Raw genomic sequence first — 18599 nt, 5'->3', positions numbered from 1 at the left:
TCTTTTGACGCCTGTCAAGTGCATTGCTCAACACCTTGACACACATGCCGCGGAGCAACCGTGAATTCTGGAATTCATTCGTTGCCACATCATGGATGGTGTTGAGCGAGTAGCTTGAATTTATGTGTTCTGATGATCTCTACAGAGGCATCGCTAGATTTGCCGCGCACCTGGACATTAGCGGCCGCTATCCACTTTACTGGACTCTGGGGAGCGGAGCTCGCTAAGCGATCCAGCTCAATGAGCTCTGTGACGGGCAGGGTGTATCCCGGCTTCGCCCAACAGTAACCGGGACAGTTTCCGGGAACCTAGCGCCCCCCGTGGGTTGAGAAAATGGACAAAAATCCTCGCATCAAGCTGCCATCTTAAATGTTTATTTCTATTCTTTGATCTTGTCACTGAGAACGTCACGTGATTGGTTGATCCACCACAGCAGATCGCATCTTTACACTGACTTACCATTGAAACTTGCCACGCCGTCCACATTCGGTGTGAATGCACCATTATTGTTGGTTTTCATGTAAAGCCACATTGGCCAGTTATAGAATATTGCATCAACTTTGATTTCTTGTGGCAGTTTTATCTCTGTTGCCGTCATCTTTCACACTTTGATGTTTCTAGCAGTTAAAGCTTGATAGATGTTTATTCAAACAATGTATTAATTTGTAGGAGGCCATGGTTGCCAAATTGCCTCAAATTCACATACAGATTTTCTACATAGACAAAAAAAAAGATGACAGATATTTCTCTTTGAACTGGGACACATATATTGGGTTGTGCCTTCATATTTCAAAGAGCAAAGTGAGACAAGTCAACAAAAGCCAAAAATGATCTCAACTAAAACCACAAACAGACGGTGCTTGTCATCCCCTCTGGATTGCTGTTAATGGCAACTCTTTGGCACCATCGAGGCTGTTGGTTAATATTAATGAAAGGCACAAGCTATGCAAAAGGCCATATTTATTCTCATATTTGCTCAGTGATCCAGACAACCGCAGACAAGCCTCCATCAATATCACTTTACCCCACCCGCAAATCTCTGCTCCTTTCTTATTGAGTGTTAACGATGTCTACAGCTGTGCGTGTGTGGCGGCAAGCCCCCCACTTTGGACGGCAGCCATCGCTCATGATGGTGCTGGCCCACAGGCCGGGACGCAACTGGCAGGCCAGACCAACCTGCATCTGTTGGGGGTCGGCCGGGCCGCGGCTCTGAAGAGCACGGCTGCCTGCAGCGATTTATTACTGGACACAAGTCGTTTTTTTTTTTTTTACACACCACTCCCCCACCCAAGAACTCTATTTTACAGGCTGATTGCAGGCTTAATCAGAGCTGACATGCTGAATGTCCTTGAGTGGGGCTGACGTTCCCTCTGCAGGTGTGTGTTAGTTGCTGTGGAAATGCGAAAGCAGTGGGTGAATGCATTCTGTTTGATAAGCAGCGCTATACAAAGATACAGGAGGAAGTCTTTAGTAGCCCAGGGACACAAGAAGTTAAGCAGCAATATAAAGGGTTTGTTTTTTGTGTTTGTTTATGACTTATATGTAGAGATTGATGTATATCTTCTCATTAGGAACCCATAGCATACAGTTCTAAATAAGTTGACAAAAGCAAGTATACATATCACTTTAAAAATAGCATTGTTTGTTAGCAGGCACATCATTTTTTTCTCATAAAAGCCAATAAAAACACATTAAAAAAAGAAGAAAAAATATCACTAAGTTGCCTATTGTTTATCACTTTGCATCTCATTAGTAAATCCTTTTATATACTTTGTGTAATTATGTGGGTATTACACACATATATATATATATGTATATGTGTGTGTGGGGGTGGGGGTGTGTGTGTGTGTGTAATGGTTGAGTCACATTAGTTTAAAAAAATAGTTTTAAAAGTATGAATAAAGTTTGATTAGCTTTGGATGACTTCATCTTCACAGACCGTTCCTCCCAAGTTTGAAAAACTTTCATAGATCTGTTCTGAACTTCTCTATAAATCCAGTATTTATGCTGGAGTTTTATAAAAGCAGTGCCTCAGATTTCATCAAAAGCACAGCAACTCTGAAACTAAGTGATCAAAGAGGTGTGAATCTGTCATTTATGACCTTGGATAAAGAACCCAGACCTCAGTTGAGGTTGCACACTTGTGCTGTTTGGATCTGTTGCAGCTACAGCATTTTTTAAGGACCCACTCCAATGAAAATAGTGTTTATGCGGTTTTAAACATGTTCTTGTGGTATTTGTCTCATGATGGAGGACATATATAGAAGAATTTAAAACAGAGTTTCTAAGTATTTCTTTATTCAAATTGAGACGGAAACCTTCAGTCTGAAAAACGTTGATGCAGCAACTGTAATGTCTCCCTACTCCGGTCCAATTCTGATGCATAACGAAAAAAATCCATTAATATCTTCATTTTTCTTGTCTGAACTACCATCTGGCTTTAAACACTTTTCCTACTAAAGAAATTAGATGTATATACTATAGATTCTGCTTTTCTAAGCCTCACTGCACACTTGATTGACAGCACTCTTTACTGGAAGATTTCAGTCCTAATTCTTCTGCATTTTTGTTTTTAATTAAAGGATGCCAATTAAAAAAATATAACATACATAACTAGTATTTCCTGGGCTGTAGTTGCAGCCAGAGGTCTGCTCAAGGTTGCAGAGAATTTTGGTATTCGGCATGAGCCGTATGGATCCTTTGACGTTACCCAGGTAAATATAGCACTGTCAGCCGAGCACCTGCAGCAAGATGTGCTGGTTAGAAGGAACATCACTCACTATGTGATGTGGAGCCTTTTGGAGAAAATGCAGCTTCTCAGTGCAGCTAACCAGAAAACTTCACTGACAGTAAAACGCTGCGAGAGCTAAATCTGCAACTACAGCTGACACCACTGCTGTTATAGTGGTTCTTTAAACCGCTCTTTCTTCAGAGAAAATCACAGACCAGGTAATCAAGACAGTGAAATCCCTGCACTGGAGGCAATGGGAAGTCAAATTAGAGGCTGTAGATTTTTTTTTCTTTTCTCGTATTTCTTGCTGAAAATGGAGTAACCTCAATTTCTCTGTATTATAACTTTCTTATGCCTTAGTCACAACTGTAGTTATGGGCAGATACAGGCTGTCTGAGGTTATAAAATGACAAACTTGTAAAGTCAACGCATTTTGAAGATAGTAGACAACCCCCAAAATGTTCATGCACCTTTTTTTGCTGCGGCATGCTGCAGGTGTCAGGTTGTGGTGAACACTTAAACAACACACAAAAGTAAGGATAAAGTAGGCGAGATGCAGGAGTGTTGTCAAAATGTTCAATTTTTTTCAACTCCTCCGAACCCTATGCACTGCACAAGAGCCCATTGATGCTGTTCAAGTAAAAGGTAAGTTCTCCGTATAATTTGTGTGAGCAAAGACATAATTTTAGAATTAAAGGAGCAGACACCAAGCCAGAGTAAGACTTTCATGTGAGGAGACCAGTGTCAGTTTGTCGCAGCCAGCAAATCTGCCACAAGTTTGCAGAGACCCTTCATTTATTAGAATTTTGGTTGGCTAGGTTACAGAAAAGACTCATATAAAAGATTAGTTTCAAGAGTCAACTATAGCATCTAACAACCCAAAACCTAGAGCACACCTAAGGGTCAACCCATACGACTTAGACATAGACATATGACTAAGGTATTATCCATTATTGAGGATTGCCAACAAACATACATGATGATAACAGAACCTTCCTAACCCAAACTATACCAATCTTAAAAGGACAAGTAGGGCCAGCTGGCACGTGTTTTTAATGAGACATCAGAGTGGTCAGTTTATAACTTGAAAAACTTGTGATAAATAAACAATATATTTAAAAAAAGATTAGAAAGAGGAAGGTATCAGAGTAAAAATAGTTATCCTGACAAATAATATTACTGAGTAATAACTGTCTATTTCTCAATGGAAGTCTATAGGACTTCCAATTTGGAACAGGAGAGGGGAGGGGTTTCTAAGTTCATTCATTATAGAGTCTATGGTTTGTATCTAAAAAATAAAAACCCTTTTAGTATCAGGAGTCAGCCCCTCTGGTCATCAGCAGGAGCTGTCTCCAGAGTACCTAACACACTACATCTCCCAGCAACCTCAGCGCACACTCCCCGGATTTCTCATTTGCCAATATCCCAGATGGAAGTCAAGCAGTGCTCAGAGCTTCACTCAGTGCGAAGAATTGTTAGTGCCACCCTGCCTGCATACTAAGCGTTTCTATCTGGGCTTGATCTTCTGTTTCTAACCCTGCTTATTCTCTGATTGCCTGCCGCCTGCCCTGACCCTCGCCGGGACTCTGACATCTCTAGTCTCTTCTTGGATGATCCCATGCTCGTGATTGACCTCTGCTAATCTGACCCCTGATTTAGTTTTGTGGACTTTTAACTGTGCTGGGTTCCTGTCTTCCTGCTTGAACTAAAAAAAACCTGCTGCATGTGGAACCAGCTGTCTGCCCGTTTGTGACACAGTTTTTGTCTGTCGAAGTATTTTTTTTAAAGAATCTACCAGAAGTATTGGTTATTTTTTTTTTTAAAGCTTACTGTTAACTAGTTGTAACTACAAAATAAAAGCACTTTCAGCAAGACAAAGAATTTCTTTGAAACTCAATTGACAAAAATGTATATATATATATATATATTTGTTTCTCAGATTTAATCATTTAATCTAATTTGTATTTTTACAACTGACTAGTTAACTTGAGAGTCAGCTCTAATTGCATGTCAATTTCTTAAATACTATACTGTTTATGTGTTTTACTATCAGGAATTAATACTGATAATCTAATACATATATTAAAAAATTTGTATAACAGAGAAATCCTCGATTGATGTTTTTTTCTAAAGATCTGTACAAAATAATTCTCTTTTGTGTAAAGCAAGGAAGCTTTTTCTAATAGATTTTTTTATGTAGTTGTTCCTCTTTTCATGGAGTAAAAACCATCTTTTTATTTTCTTTCCATTTGAAAACTGAAGTACAATCTTTTAAAAAGAATTGTATGTTTATTTCATTTCTGTTTTATTAATACAGAGAATTTTTTTTATAGAAGACATGCACTTTAAAAGAAAAGGTGAAGTTTGTCTGTTTGTATGTTATCAAAGGGAAAAAATCCCACAGAAAACAAAGCTGGTAGCACCTTGACATTGACTGTGATGAGATCTTAGAAGAAAGTGAACCTCCTCAGCATATGTTCATGTCATACATAACCTCACACTGCAAACAAGTCCAAGGTCAAGCAATCCACCGCAGAGCCGCATAACATCCTCTGCATCCGCTCTCTGACTTGCTGCCACTGCAGCTGAGAGTGATTCCCAACACAAGTGTGGGCAAAAGCAGAGTCTTAAAAATAATTTACAAGAAAAGCAGTTGGCTGCTTATGTAAGTTGCCTTTCCCTCCAAGACCAAGAAGCACTGCTTCATCCAAAAGTGAGAGCAAGTGTATTCATAATCTAACGAGATGGGAGAAACCCTGTGACAGCCTCAATAAAAACCCTTTAAGGACTTCCCTGAGGATGGAGGGGCCTTAAGATTTTATAACATTGATATGCAGGATGTGCCTCTCTGCTGCTTCTATAAGAAAAAAAAGACATCTGCTGCATTGCTACTTCAAAAAAACAATATTTTCTACAAGGCTCTTTGGAAAAACCGTAAACTTGAAAAATGATGACTCTGCCAACACTGTGTGTTATCTAACTTCAAGGGGAAAATATGCAGCACAAATGCTTGTAAACGGGGAAGTGGTTCTGGTTCTCCATTTCAAGTGTGAATAGAAACATACGATCAGTTTATGGGAATTCTAAGAGCCATCTACGGAGAAACCTTTTCTGTCTTGATGTTGTGTCTAATGATTTATGTTTGCGGTTTTCAGTGTAATGATGTGGTGGTTTTCTTGTTTTTCAAACTTGTAGATTGATGTTGTGTTTTGGATTTGGGGTTTTTTTTTCTTTTTTTTTTTAATATGGCACTATTTAAAGAAGAAATAAACAGGTTTCCCAACAATATAAAATCTTTTTCCATTTTGTTTGTTAGATGGGAATAAATGTAGATTTTGCTCAGTGCAGCAAAAAAAATTGCAGCAGATTTTTGGTTCAACGGCTATTGTAGAGCTTGGCCCTTAAGATCCACTTTTATAAAAATGTTCTTGCCTCATTTTCACATAATGTCATGTCCTCCATTTTTTTGATGATGGAGAACATGTATTAAGAGAATTAACTAGTCTCATGTACTTTTGTTTTAGAAATTTGTCACAAAATGGGTAGACAGCAGGTTCAACTTCCAACAGGTTTATTGAACAGAGAAAGGCAGATAGGAGCAAGGCTAAGCTAAAAGTCCACAAAGCTAAAGGTCAGGGCAGGCGGCAAAGAGGCAGAGTCAAGTACAAACAGGATCAGGTCAGAGAGAAATGCTCAGTATGCAGGCAGAAAGGCTCAGGAAATACTACGCACTGAGGGTGGTCTGAACAGTGCTTACATGTCCTGTGGCTAACTGACTGGTGAGAGTCAGGTGTGGAGACATCCAATGTGTACTGGGATTGATGGGAGATTGAGTGCAGTCAGTACTCAGAAGATGGTTCCCTCCTGACAAAATTACTGCCTATTGGCCAGGCCAATTCATTTTTTATTATACAGTTCCACCATGTTAAAAATGTGCAGATCAAATTTGAGACAGTGGGTAAATGAGGTTCTTTCTTCCTGAATACTCATGTCAATATTTTTGCATCTTAAACAAAACATATTATAATTGATATGATATATATCTCATAAAAAGGTTTATATTACTAACTTTTTGTATGTATTTCATCAAAGGGTATCATCAAAATAAACAAATAAGACATGTCGATCACTTAGTGGGCTTTACAGGGTTGAAAACCTCACTAGAAAACTATGTAGAAAGTGTCACCTGAACGCCTGCACATGGCAGTCAGAAGACACACATTCTGTCTTGACAGTCTGAGAATAACCTGGGGCGCATTACAATTGAAGCTAATTTCTAGTACTTTCCAATTAGCGAACATTTGGACTTCAAAGCAGGGGAAACACTGACACTTGGAAATCCATCACATCATTTCGTGTGCGATGACAGCCATGCAGACCTCTCGCACCCAAGATGAAGTGCTGTATAAAATAAATGGACAGGCACAGCCAGAAAGAAAAAAAAAATTAGATTGGTGAACCTGACCTCCTGTATGAGGGATATGAATAGATCTCCCTTTTATTCCGTCTTACCTGATGTTTGAAAGCCATCTCCCTTTAACTTGTCATTCATGTCCAGATATAGATTTATGTCCATTTCCAGACGTCTGAGTGCTTTGACTCTCTCTGTCTTGTTTTTATCCCCTTCCTCCCACTTCTGCTCCAACCATCTCCCCCAAATGATTTTTTTCTTACAGTTTTTTCCTCTCTTGTAATAAAATCCGCCAACATCGCCGTACTTTTCCAACATATTTTACAAAATCCCCCCTCTGCTCTTGCTGCAATTTTGCCATCTTTTGCTGATGTAGCGTGTGTTTTCTGCCAATTTGGAGCTCAGCTATCAGTAAAGCATGATTGCACTCATCGGCTGGTTTCCAACCAAAATAATATACAAGAAAAGGCAACATAAAAGAGTAGATCCACACAGTATTAGAAAAGAAACACTGATAAAGGCTTCTTTGCTACCACTTTGAATTGTCAAGACTCCTGTATCATTGCTCCCAGATGACCATAAAATTGTATTTATTTTCTTTCCTTATGAAGATGGGTCAGCTTTCATGTGAAGGTCATTTCTTTAGTGTTTCTCTTTGACTGGTAGCAAGGAGGGAGGGAGGAGGACATGAAAGGAGTCATTGTGGAGAAGTGACAGAGGACTAGGTGAGCACCTCTGAGACTGTGGCTCATCAGCCCTCTGGTTGTTTGTTGCATGTTCTCATCGAAATGAGGCGGCGGGAACTTTTACGACGCTTCGAAATCACAGTTGACATGTGTGAGCTGGTCCTGATGAGACTGGTGTCAAACGGAGAGATGCTAATTGGCTCTCTGGCGTAATAAAACATCATCTTGCAAGTAAATGGACAAAGTATACAAGGCAAGAGCGCTCAACAACGCTCAGTGTGTGCAGAGCTTTACACACAATTGCAGATACAATTTCATTATGTGTGGTTTTACTTGTAAACTTTTTCAACTCCCAATTGCGTAATTCTCCATTGATTAGAAACAATGCATCTTTCAGATAAATGCCAAAGATAAGAAGGTTAAGCACAAGGAGCACGTGGATTTACACGGGATTAAAGCGGATTCTCTGGATAAATGAGTTCACCAAAGCTAAGGTCTAAAGACGTTATGAGGAACAAAGAAATTAATTACCAGCTTTTCAGGAGATTGCTTTCAGTTGCATCAAGGGCCTGTGGTGTTTGCTACAAGGTCTTGCATGTTTATTGTAGGTGTGTGACGGAGAGGGCAGGTCCTCATGCAGTTATGTATCAGGCAGCAGCTTTGGAGACAGTGGCATCAACTTAACTAGCTGATAGAGAATGCTGAGTGTGTGCCGCGGAGCGCTGTGCACTTATGGAGCTGACTCTGCAAGGAAGAATGTTACATAAGGTGCAAAACGTAACCAGCAATAATTCAGCACAATGTGCTACTGAGGGCATTTTTAGCTGCTGCAACTAGCATGATTACCAACCAAAACAAATACTCTTAATAAGGCGTCAGTATTTTCTTTTAATTCAAAAATGGTATTTTTAAACGTGTTTTAGGTTAATTGAATTAAAAGAGCCATCCGATAAAATAAGTTCTTTAAGTCAATAAAAATAAGAGTTGCAAATAGAAAAATGCATTTAATTTATACAAAAATTGTAATACTATATGCCTTAAAATGTATGTAAAGACCAATTCAATAAGAATTATGTCTGTGGAGTTTTATGTGTTCTTGTGGCATTTTTCTCATGATGGAGGACATACAGTGGGGCAAAAGAGTATGTTGTCTGCCACCAATCATGCAAGTTCTCCCACTTGAAAAGACGAAATAAATTTTTCTCATACCTCAACGAGGGAAAAAATGCAGAAAATGACATTGTCTGATTTTTAAAGAATTTATTTACAAAATATGGTGAAAAATAAATATTTGGTCACCTACAAACAAGCAAGATTTTTGTCTCTCACAGACCTGTAACTTCTTCTGTAAGAAGATTCTCTGTCCTCCACTCGTTATCTTTATTAATGACACCTGTTTGACCTCAATATCTATATGAAAGACACCTGTCCACAACCTCAAACAAACACTCCAAACTCCATAATGTCCAAGACCAAAGAGCTGTCTAAGGACACCAGAAACAAAACTGTTGACCTGCACCAGGCTGGGAAGACTGAATCTCCAAGAGGTAAGCAGCTTGGTGTGAAGAAATCAACTGTGGAGCAATTATTAGGAAATGGCAGACATCCAAGACCACTGATAATCTCCCTAAATCTGGGACTGCAAGATCTGGAGAGGCTCTGCCAGTCTCCAAATCTCAACCCCATAGAAAATCTTTGAAGGGAGCTGAAAGTCTGTGTTGCCGAGCGACATCTCCAAAACATCACTGCTCTAGAGGAGATCTGCATGGAGGAATGGGCCAAAATACCAGCAACAGGTTGTGAAGACTTATAGAAAAGGTTCTTTAAAAAAAAAAAAAATGTATAAGTGATGTTGAACCTACAACAAGTCACAAGCTCCCTGCTCCGCTCCATTCTGATGCATCCTTGTAGAATAGATTGATGGGTGCCTTTGTTCTCTCCACAGTGGGATCTGACCTCAAATCTGTACAGCTATAGCTCCAAAATTGGTTGCCATTTTTGTTGCAGCGGTAATGTTATGTTGTGAGTGGGCGTTAGCTAGCGGGAGAGAGTGGAAACACATGGATGATGGGAAGTGGAAGGCGACTCACTCTGCAACAAAACCTGGCCCACATCTTATATTAATATATATCATATTAATTAAAATTCTAAAGTTTTTTAATTATTATTTTAGCTAAAAAGAGCATTATCATAATTAAAAGACCACCAGGAACGCTTTAAAAATAGCTCAAAAGCTAATCGGAGGGGGACTTTAAGCTACATTATGCTTCATCCCATAGTGTTAATGTTCTTGCATAAAGTTTTTAGCATCACTAAAGTAAAATATCCTAGTGTTTGTTAGCAATAATTGTTTTAAAAATTGTTTTAAAATCATCATTCCACTAACTGTTAGTAACCTGAGCCAAAAAGATTGTCTTACATTTATTAGGCCATCTTAATAACAAACCTAAGAAGTAATACATGGAGACAGTTGAGGCTAACGCACAAGATATATCCGATACAGCAGCCTATAGGGATGCAAAGAGTTGGAATACTGCAGTGTGCACAAAAAGAAAGAACTAAAACTGCTAAAAAGTCAATTTCCTGGGTCTTTTATGCTTGCAGCCCAAATGTAACTTTTAGTCTATTTACTATGTGTAAAACCTTTTTATATATATATATATATATATATATATATATATATATATATATATATATATGATATCACTGTGAAACACAATGTGTCACCCATTTCCTTTAGCAGACTTCAAATCCAAGTGAAGTTGCTGCTGTATTCATCTAATCCCCAGTAAGAGCAGGATGAGCTTCTGATTTTAAAGAGCCAGGAGTGAAACCATGGGCACAAAGTCTGCCGTGCCCCTACGGACCTCCATATGATGCAAACTGACGCTGCCTGGAGTTTCTGTCTCAGTGAAGAATGCACCAGGGAGCTTTTAAAAGCTCTTTGCTCCGTCCCTCAGGAAGCACAGTTTACACTGCTGTGTCTGCAAAAATGTGTCCTTATGTGTTCATTGAAAATGTAAACATGATTAACAAGTTTCACAACACATTTGTATGAATTGGTTGACTTCTACTCAAATTTGAATTTTTAGAAGGATAAACCTTTAATATATAAATCATAAATGTAAATAATTTCTATTTAATTTATGAAAATTGGAGAAATTAGAGACTTTTCCTTTTTTTTTTTACAATTTTACATGTTTACTTGATCAATTTTCGATATTGTGATAGTAATTGTTATAATCCTCTTTTGAGAAATAGACTTGCAACTTTATAATTATTTGTTTAACCTATTATAATCCAGTAATTGGGATTAGAAAGATGTTAGATGTACCAGTATATCTGTCCCCACAAATGAAAAAATTCATAATTATTTTATAATATTGTAAATCAAATCAAACTTTATTTATAAAAGCGCTTTTCATGCATTGTCCATCTCAAAGCGGTTTACTTTTAAAAACAAAAACATAAGCAAGTATTGCAATAAAAGCCCCTGGATATTTGTTAACCTCAGTCACTTTAAAACATGTTGTGCGACTTAACTAAATTATTAGAACCACCGCTGCAATTTCTGTGTTTTATTTTCTCTCGTACTGAAAGTTTTTACAAATGTGTGACACAGGACAAAATAGTGACTGTCATCTGTCAAAAACATAAAAAAAGTAAAGCTGTTAAATGAGGCATTATAGGGGTGGCAGTATGTAATGCCTGGTTCACAAGTGGCGCGGAATGGAGGCGGTTTCCATTCAGCCCCCTTGTTAACCTATTGTGTAGTTCACACCAGGCGCCAAGTGTCGCGATCCTCCGCGGCCGGCTAACGCCATGCAGCGATCGTTTTGATATCTGGTCTATTTTTTACGCTAGCCGCAAGTGATCCGCACCAATTCTGGCAGGAAGTTAGGCCAAGAAGCACAAATTTGGTGAATTTTAAAAATATAACTAGTTTTTTCACAATAAAATACCACGATTGACAAATGCGATATTTTTGCATCTAAACAGACTTTATATAAATGAAAATACAATAAAATACACAACATGCAAAAAACAAACAGACACACAAACACTTAGACACACAAGATCAATGCAGTGGGCCAACTGCAAGGGGCGTCTCAAAATGAACTGCAGGTTAAGTGGATACCGCGCACACTCCGCCCACACACCTCGTTGCAGTGTTTTCGCGTCTGGTGTGAACCGGGCGTTAATTTGTTTCCTCACACTCCCTTTCAAGCAATTAACTAATCTGTTTTTGACAAACTTCGCACTTCTTGGATTTAGAGTCATTATGATGGGATCATATACATGTGTATTGATGTGTAAATAGTTGGGTATGTATCTCTTTTGTATTTATTTTTGTTTTCCAACTAAATCTTGGTTGTTTAATAAATATTGTGTTTTATATACATATATATATATATATATATATGTGTGTGTGTGTATACACACTGTATATATAGTATACACACACACACACACACACATATATATATATATATATGCATATACAGTGTATATATACGGGGGGGGTTTGTCTTCTCTTATATTTTTTCTGGCTTTCCTTGCTTTATCCAATTCTGATTTCTATAAATATTATAAAATAATATTTTGCTTAGGTCATTTAATATCTATTTTTCTTTTGTATTTTGAGATATAAGTTTTTAATTTTGTGTATATATTTATAATTTGTATGCAATATAGTTATCTATGCCTTTAGATAATAAGCATTTCTTTAAATATTGGTTTTAAAGCAAAAATTCTCGCTGTGAGATGACTTTTATTTTGAAGAAATGTATAGCCCATGCAGTGGTGCAGATAAGTATTTTTCTGCCTTTTGTGTTTGTTTCCCTTCACATTTGTGGGTGTAAAGCAAAGCTGTGGTAAATATAGTGTCAGTGCGGTGTGTGTGTGTGTGTGTCTGTTGGTACATCTATAAAAGAGACAGATGGCACTGTAAACTGAGTTGAAGAAAAGAAAAGTGGTCTATTAAACGTTTTCAGTCATCCAAATCCAGAGTGCTGCATGCTTTGATGCCCTATCCCAAAAAACAGACGGGTAGTTTCCACGAGAAATCTGAAAAGCACCTTGTATGGAAAAACTTCACAAATTGATACATTTTTGTGACTTGGCACAGACAGGCCAATCTCTGTGATGTATTGTTTTATTCCTTGCAGTTTCCTTCAACTTCTCTGCTGTCCAATGGGGCCAAACTCATCCAGTTCTTCGCTTTCCTTGGCGTTTATCTCATATCTGCCTGCCTCCTGTAGCTCGGTGACCTCTCTTCCTCTTCTTTCTTTTCGGAGTTTTACCCAGATAGCTGAGAAAAAGTTTAGCGTGCCTTAAAGGGATAATTACCAAACAGTAAAACTGCTGCACAGCTCTCAGTGGGTAATTACATTACCCCACCCCCACTTTCTTTCTTTTTTTTTTTTTTTTTTTGCCTCCCCAGAAATCCTTCCTGACATGCCTTGACAAGCCATAATTTCCTGGAGTTGTAGCAACTGAAGCGCTCTGAATGACAACTTTGAAGATTGTTGCCTGTCACGCTCGCGCCTCAAGGTTTTTCTCCACTTGAATCTTCTCATTCTTCTCCGTCATTCTGCCTTTCAATTTGACTCGTTTTCACACCGACGACAACCCGTCCCCATTTGCATTCTGGGCAATTACATTCAATTTGTAAACCGGCGCTGAACTTTGGTAAAATTAGATTTTGCTAACCACTGTAATGACATTTAATGGAGTATGATTTATTCATTTTTTTTTCTCTCATCAGGTCAAGATACGCCACATTTGGGGATCGAATAAAAGCAGATGTTTTTGTTTGAGGTGTTTCTCTTTCCTGTCAAATACTTACTTTGTTGTCTATGAACCAGAGAAGTTGTTACAAGACTAAACAAAAAAATCCCAGATAATTTAATATCTACTGCAATCATCTTTGTATCTATTGTAAAAGCATTCCCAAAGTCTTAATAATTAAAATTATGCAGTTTTTAGGCCAAATCCATTAATCTGTGTCGTATTCTAGGACATCGTTTCTGCCCAGACTTCGCTTAAAGCGAAGAATTTTGGTTTTCATAGTGTCGAGGGTCAATTTGATTAAAGTCATGTGGTGTGCAAGTCATGAAACACCAAAATTAAATATGTAGGGAGCACAACAAATTTGCAAAATCAGAATGTGCGGCTTTCTAGACACTATTTATTTTGTTTGATCTGAGTCAAAGAGCGTTTCATTAAAGCTGGTCTAATGATCTAAAGTAACATTATGTTATTTAAGGTTGTTAAGTTCAGGGAAAATTTCCCCTTTTGATGCTTTGAAAGATTTTTGATTATCAAGCGAAATATTTTTCATGTCAGAATTTTTATGTTCCCAATAAAAGTTAAACAAATATACTGATCTTGTCTTTACTTAAAAATGCACTTTGGTGAAGAAAAGTAAGTGTCTTGTAGTAAAGAGAAACATTTCTAAGACATGCAGATCTGGGATGGATTGATAATCGTTTCATAATCAAATCGTGAGGTCCCTGAAGATTCCCACCTCTACTGCTGGTGACAGAATTTTACATCCATAGTGCAATTGTGTCATTTAACTTGAATTTATTTCTGCGATTGGAGTGTCTTTCTATGGAGGAAACTGTCCAGAAAAATGTTTAAAAATGATGAAAACATACCGAACTTCACACACACACACACACACACAGACAACTAGGTATAAAATAGAGCAAATTACTGGAAATATAGTATGTCATATGTCGTATCTTGGAGCATTAGAGGATGCAATGAGCCCCTTTTATTTTTAATTTTTATTTTTTTGCCTGTGTATTGCCTGTTTCTGTTCCTGCTATTCCTCCTCTGCCATGTACCCGTGCATGTGTATGAGTCGTTGAAAACAAACGCTGGAGACGCTTCTGAGTATAAACAATACTCAGAAGTTAATTACGGACAATCGCAATCAAAACAGCCAATACTAATATGAACTTTGTGTTTGGTAAAACAGTCAGTCAAAGTGTCCAGATAAAAGGTATATTTTACCCTGACTGCGTGATCACATCACTAGGAAGATTTTTCATAATACCAGAAAGAATCATTTTTGCACGTTGGCGTCACTGGGGGTCAAAAATCAAGGTCTGCTGACGAATTCATGTTCATTCTTGCAGTTCTACTCATTCTTTAAAGTCTTTTTATCTTTCTGCTTTTCTATAAAGATTGCAATTCGTTTCGTAAAAGGAAACGGAAGAGCCGTTAAAAAAATAATAACTCAAGTGATAACCTTGATCTTTTCATGAAATTCTCTCTTTTATTGCACCTCATCTTCCTGTGTGTAACTCAGAATGCGGAGTCAAAGTAAGTTTCACTCTGAGTCACAAAAACACAAACCTTATATCCGTTCTCTGGTTCAAAAAACTTTTTTTTTCTTAAACAAAACATTCTGATGAATCACTTTTCCTTCCTTGTTTGGTCAATTTACTAAAGAATTCATGTATACTGACATTCATGATTCACTAGTATTATTCTTGTCTCCTTTAGGCCTTGGTTCAGTCACACAGACACATGGGTGTGCTCTGGGCAGTGGCGGTCTTGTGGGGACGTGGACCTTTAACCAGAGGGCTGCGAGGTCAGGTACCGGGATCAGCAGGATTAAACCGGGCCGGGACGGATGTCCAGCAGTGTTTGCCTCACTTCCCTTCTCAGTGTGGTGCCCTTGAACGATGCGGCTCCCCTGGAACTGCTCACAGGTGCGTCTGTGGTTGGCTTCCAGGAATCAATGCGGAGTTAATACAAATCCTGCAACCGTAAAAAAAAGTTCTCTCTCAATGTGACCTCTAATTTTTTAGCAAAAAAAATGCTAGTATATGGTTTATATTTTAAGCGATTTATGAAATGACAATTATTGCCATGCCTTTCAAGCAGAGTAGTATTTTTTTTTCCTTTCATCAGTTCAGTTTCAGTTTCGTCCCAAAAAGTTTCTGCGCCGCATCTTTATTTGGTTACATAATAGTTTTCACACTCCGCCGCCGCTTCCTGAAGCACTTCTTATCTCAGAGGAGTGGAAAGCTAACAGATGAGACAAACAAAATCAATCTGTTGTGGGGAAGAAGGAAAACATAATAAAAGATATAGACAGACTGGCGCTGGAGAAGCACTGACGTATTAGAAATAATCCCCCACATGTCCCTTCTCTGTTTTTTTTGTTTGCACAGTGCAGCTTGATGAAACAGCTGTCTTTCTGAAACAATACAGCTTCTTTGAGATTTTTTTTTTTTTTATCCAGAAATATATGTGCCTCCCTAACTTACTCTTCATATTGCAAAGTTTTCTTACTTAAGAAGTGGCTTTGCTTAGTCAGGTGAGCCCCGTCGTCAATTTTTGGGTGTTTTTCCGTCTCTATTCCTTTTCCTTTCTGCAACATTGAACACAATTGGCACTAAAGCGTCATCAGTTTTCTGCTAATACAATGATGAAGTAGCGTTAGTCATATCTTCTTGGTGTTAGTGCAACTATGCCAATAAAGCTGCCAGATATGTGTTAAAAACACAAATTAATGAGATTCATTTAAGCTACAGTCTGAAATTGAAGACGGGTTGTACTTTAAGTGTGCTTGCATTTCTATTAATCCTCTTGACCATTACAAAATAAGAGCCATACTTTGAAATCTATCACCTACTTCTTGTTGCACGCACACACACACTCCTGTCCACACACACTTATTGATTCACTTTAGATTTTATCCCCGTGGCTTCTCATGCAGCAGTGCAGAACATTCATCTACATTGATCAAGGCGGTCTATCTGTCCCACTGTTAGTCCTTCCATTCTCATGCTGTTTAATGAACTTGCTGGGGCTTAATGCAGCTTAACAGACCCCCATGCTCATACCAATGAGCAATCACTGCCCCAGTGCTCCCCACATTGGATGCAGTTACCCTCCGAATCCCCGGACTGAAAGATTCTACCTGCACACTTCAGAGTTTTAAGGCAGCATGACTGGCAGACGAATTTAAAGTCATTCATTAAGTCCACATCAGTGTGTCTGGGACAGTTTAGCTTCGCTTCATTCCGTAGGATTCAGCAGACTTTCGTGCAGGGAATTATTTATCATGACTAAAGCACTTAAGTTCAACTTTTTGTTTTATAGTACTTTAGGAAACAAAGGCATCCTTTATAATACTAAGATTGCTTGTAAAATGGTATGCCTAAAGGTAGCTGAAGAAATTATATTTGTCCAAAAAAGTAATAGTTTAACGTATGGAGTAGTAAATACTTATGGTTGTGATTTAAGTTTTCAAAAGTGATCCAGATTTAACTTCTTGAAGAGTGATGGGAACTTCTGAGGCAAATTATTATTATTATTTTTTAATACCAACAGGTCAAAGTACATTATTGGTGAAATTCATCCGTGAGAAAGTGAAGGTAAGGACAAAAGAGATGAAAGCTTTTTGTTCAAAATACCTGTGGAGGAAGTGCTATGATGTGGGCTTTTTTTTAATGAGCACATACTAGATGAGAATAAACTTGGTGTCATTGTAGAAGCTTAGTGAAATGTTGTCACAGTTGTAGGTACTGTAGCAAAACGAAAGATTTTAATTGAAGTTTTTTGTGAAGAAGCAGTTTATGCTTCATACTATATAATCGATCACTTTATTTATATATCACTTTCCATCAACATGTTGTTGAACCCAAGATGCTTAACAAAAAAAGACAAATATAAACTGTAGTCATAACAGTAAAAAGCAGCAAAATTAAAAAAAAAAAAAACAGACAGGGGCTGTGCCATGCAAAACATTTTTTTTTTAACTTCAAAGTCTATCATGATGTTAATCCTCCCGAAAACGACCCCCGCGGTGGGATTTTGCTTTATTCACGCATCTCTGAGTGTTCCTCTCCAACTATAGCACCAGCCCTTCCCAATCTATGAGAATGACTGAGTATGGCGTATAGCATACATATGTATGTCTCTGCTAGCGTGCTAGCTGTGTATGATAGGTGTGTATGCTAGCTTGTTAGTAATGTATGATAGGTGTTTATGCTAGCATTCTTATGCGAACGTGTGGGAACAGCCCTTTCCAGGAAGAGTTTGCACTGCCAGCACCACCCCAAGCAAACGCACTTTCTCTACGGGGCTAGCAGTGATTGGCAAAGTGCTTTCATTATAGCATTGACTCTGGAAAGAAATGGTTCTTCTTGCACTTAATCTGTAGAGACAATAATGGCGTGCTGTCGAGGCCGGCTCAAGGTTGACGTCATGAAATGGGCGGCACCCACAAGTAGTGAAAGGCGGTGCCTCAGAGATCGAGGTAGGAAAAGAGCAAAAACAACATACTTCATTTTTTTCAAAAATGTTCTTTAGTGTGTCAAAGGTAACATATTATCTTTTAGGGATAGCAACTCCAGGTTTCGGGCCCGTGTTAACATACCCTGCTTTGGCATGTTCTAATTGGCTGGACACACCTGAACCAGGTAATCAAGCACGAGTAGGGCTTGGATATCTGGAAATTATGTAGACACTGCAGACTTCAAGGCCTGGAGTTGCCTATCCCTTATATACATGGATACAGTCTACTTTGAAAAGCTTAGAATAGCATGATATGGCCTCTTTTAAAAGGCAAACCTTGCAGACACTGATTTGTCTTACTGTAATGAATAATTGTGTGCAGATTCCCTTTTGTGTTTGTATGTGAACACGCAAGTAATGTCTTATATTGGCTTGCTATAAATTAAAATTATTTTTGGCCAGTATTTCAATATCTTACTGAAACCTCCAAGGTAAACATAAATGTGTC

The 18599-nt window shown here is 38.2% G+C and overlaps 1 long non-coding RNA gene across 5 annotated transcripts in view; it reads left to right on the top strand.

The window, feature by feature from the left end:
- Positions 1 to 18599, top strand: part of LOC112158751 — a 354072-nt gene that overhangs the window by 135426 nt on the left and 200047 nt on the right. For 4 of the 5 annotated variants that reach the window (XR_004947100.1, XR_002921355.2, XR_004947102.1 and 1 more), the window contains one exon: positions 15347 to 15555. This is a non-coding gene — a long non-coding RNA (uncharacterized LOC112158751). Of the gene's footprint in view, positions 1 to 15346; positions 15556 to 17185; positions 17230 to 18599 lie in introns of all 5 variants that reach the window. The other variant, XR_004947099.1, reaches the window with a different exon arrangement.

This window comes from Oryzias melastigma, linkage group LG23, assembly GCF_002922805.2.
Source record: "Oryzias melastigma strain HK-1 linkage group LG23, ASM292280v2, whole genome shotgun sequence".
Taxonomy (NCBI): domain Eukaryota; kingdom Metazoa; phylum Chordata; class Actinopteri; order Beloniformes; family Adrianichthyidae; genus Oryzias; species Oryzias melastigma.
This window is presented reverse-complemented; position numbering and strand designations above follow the sequence as displayed.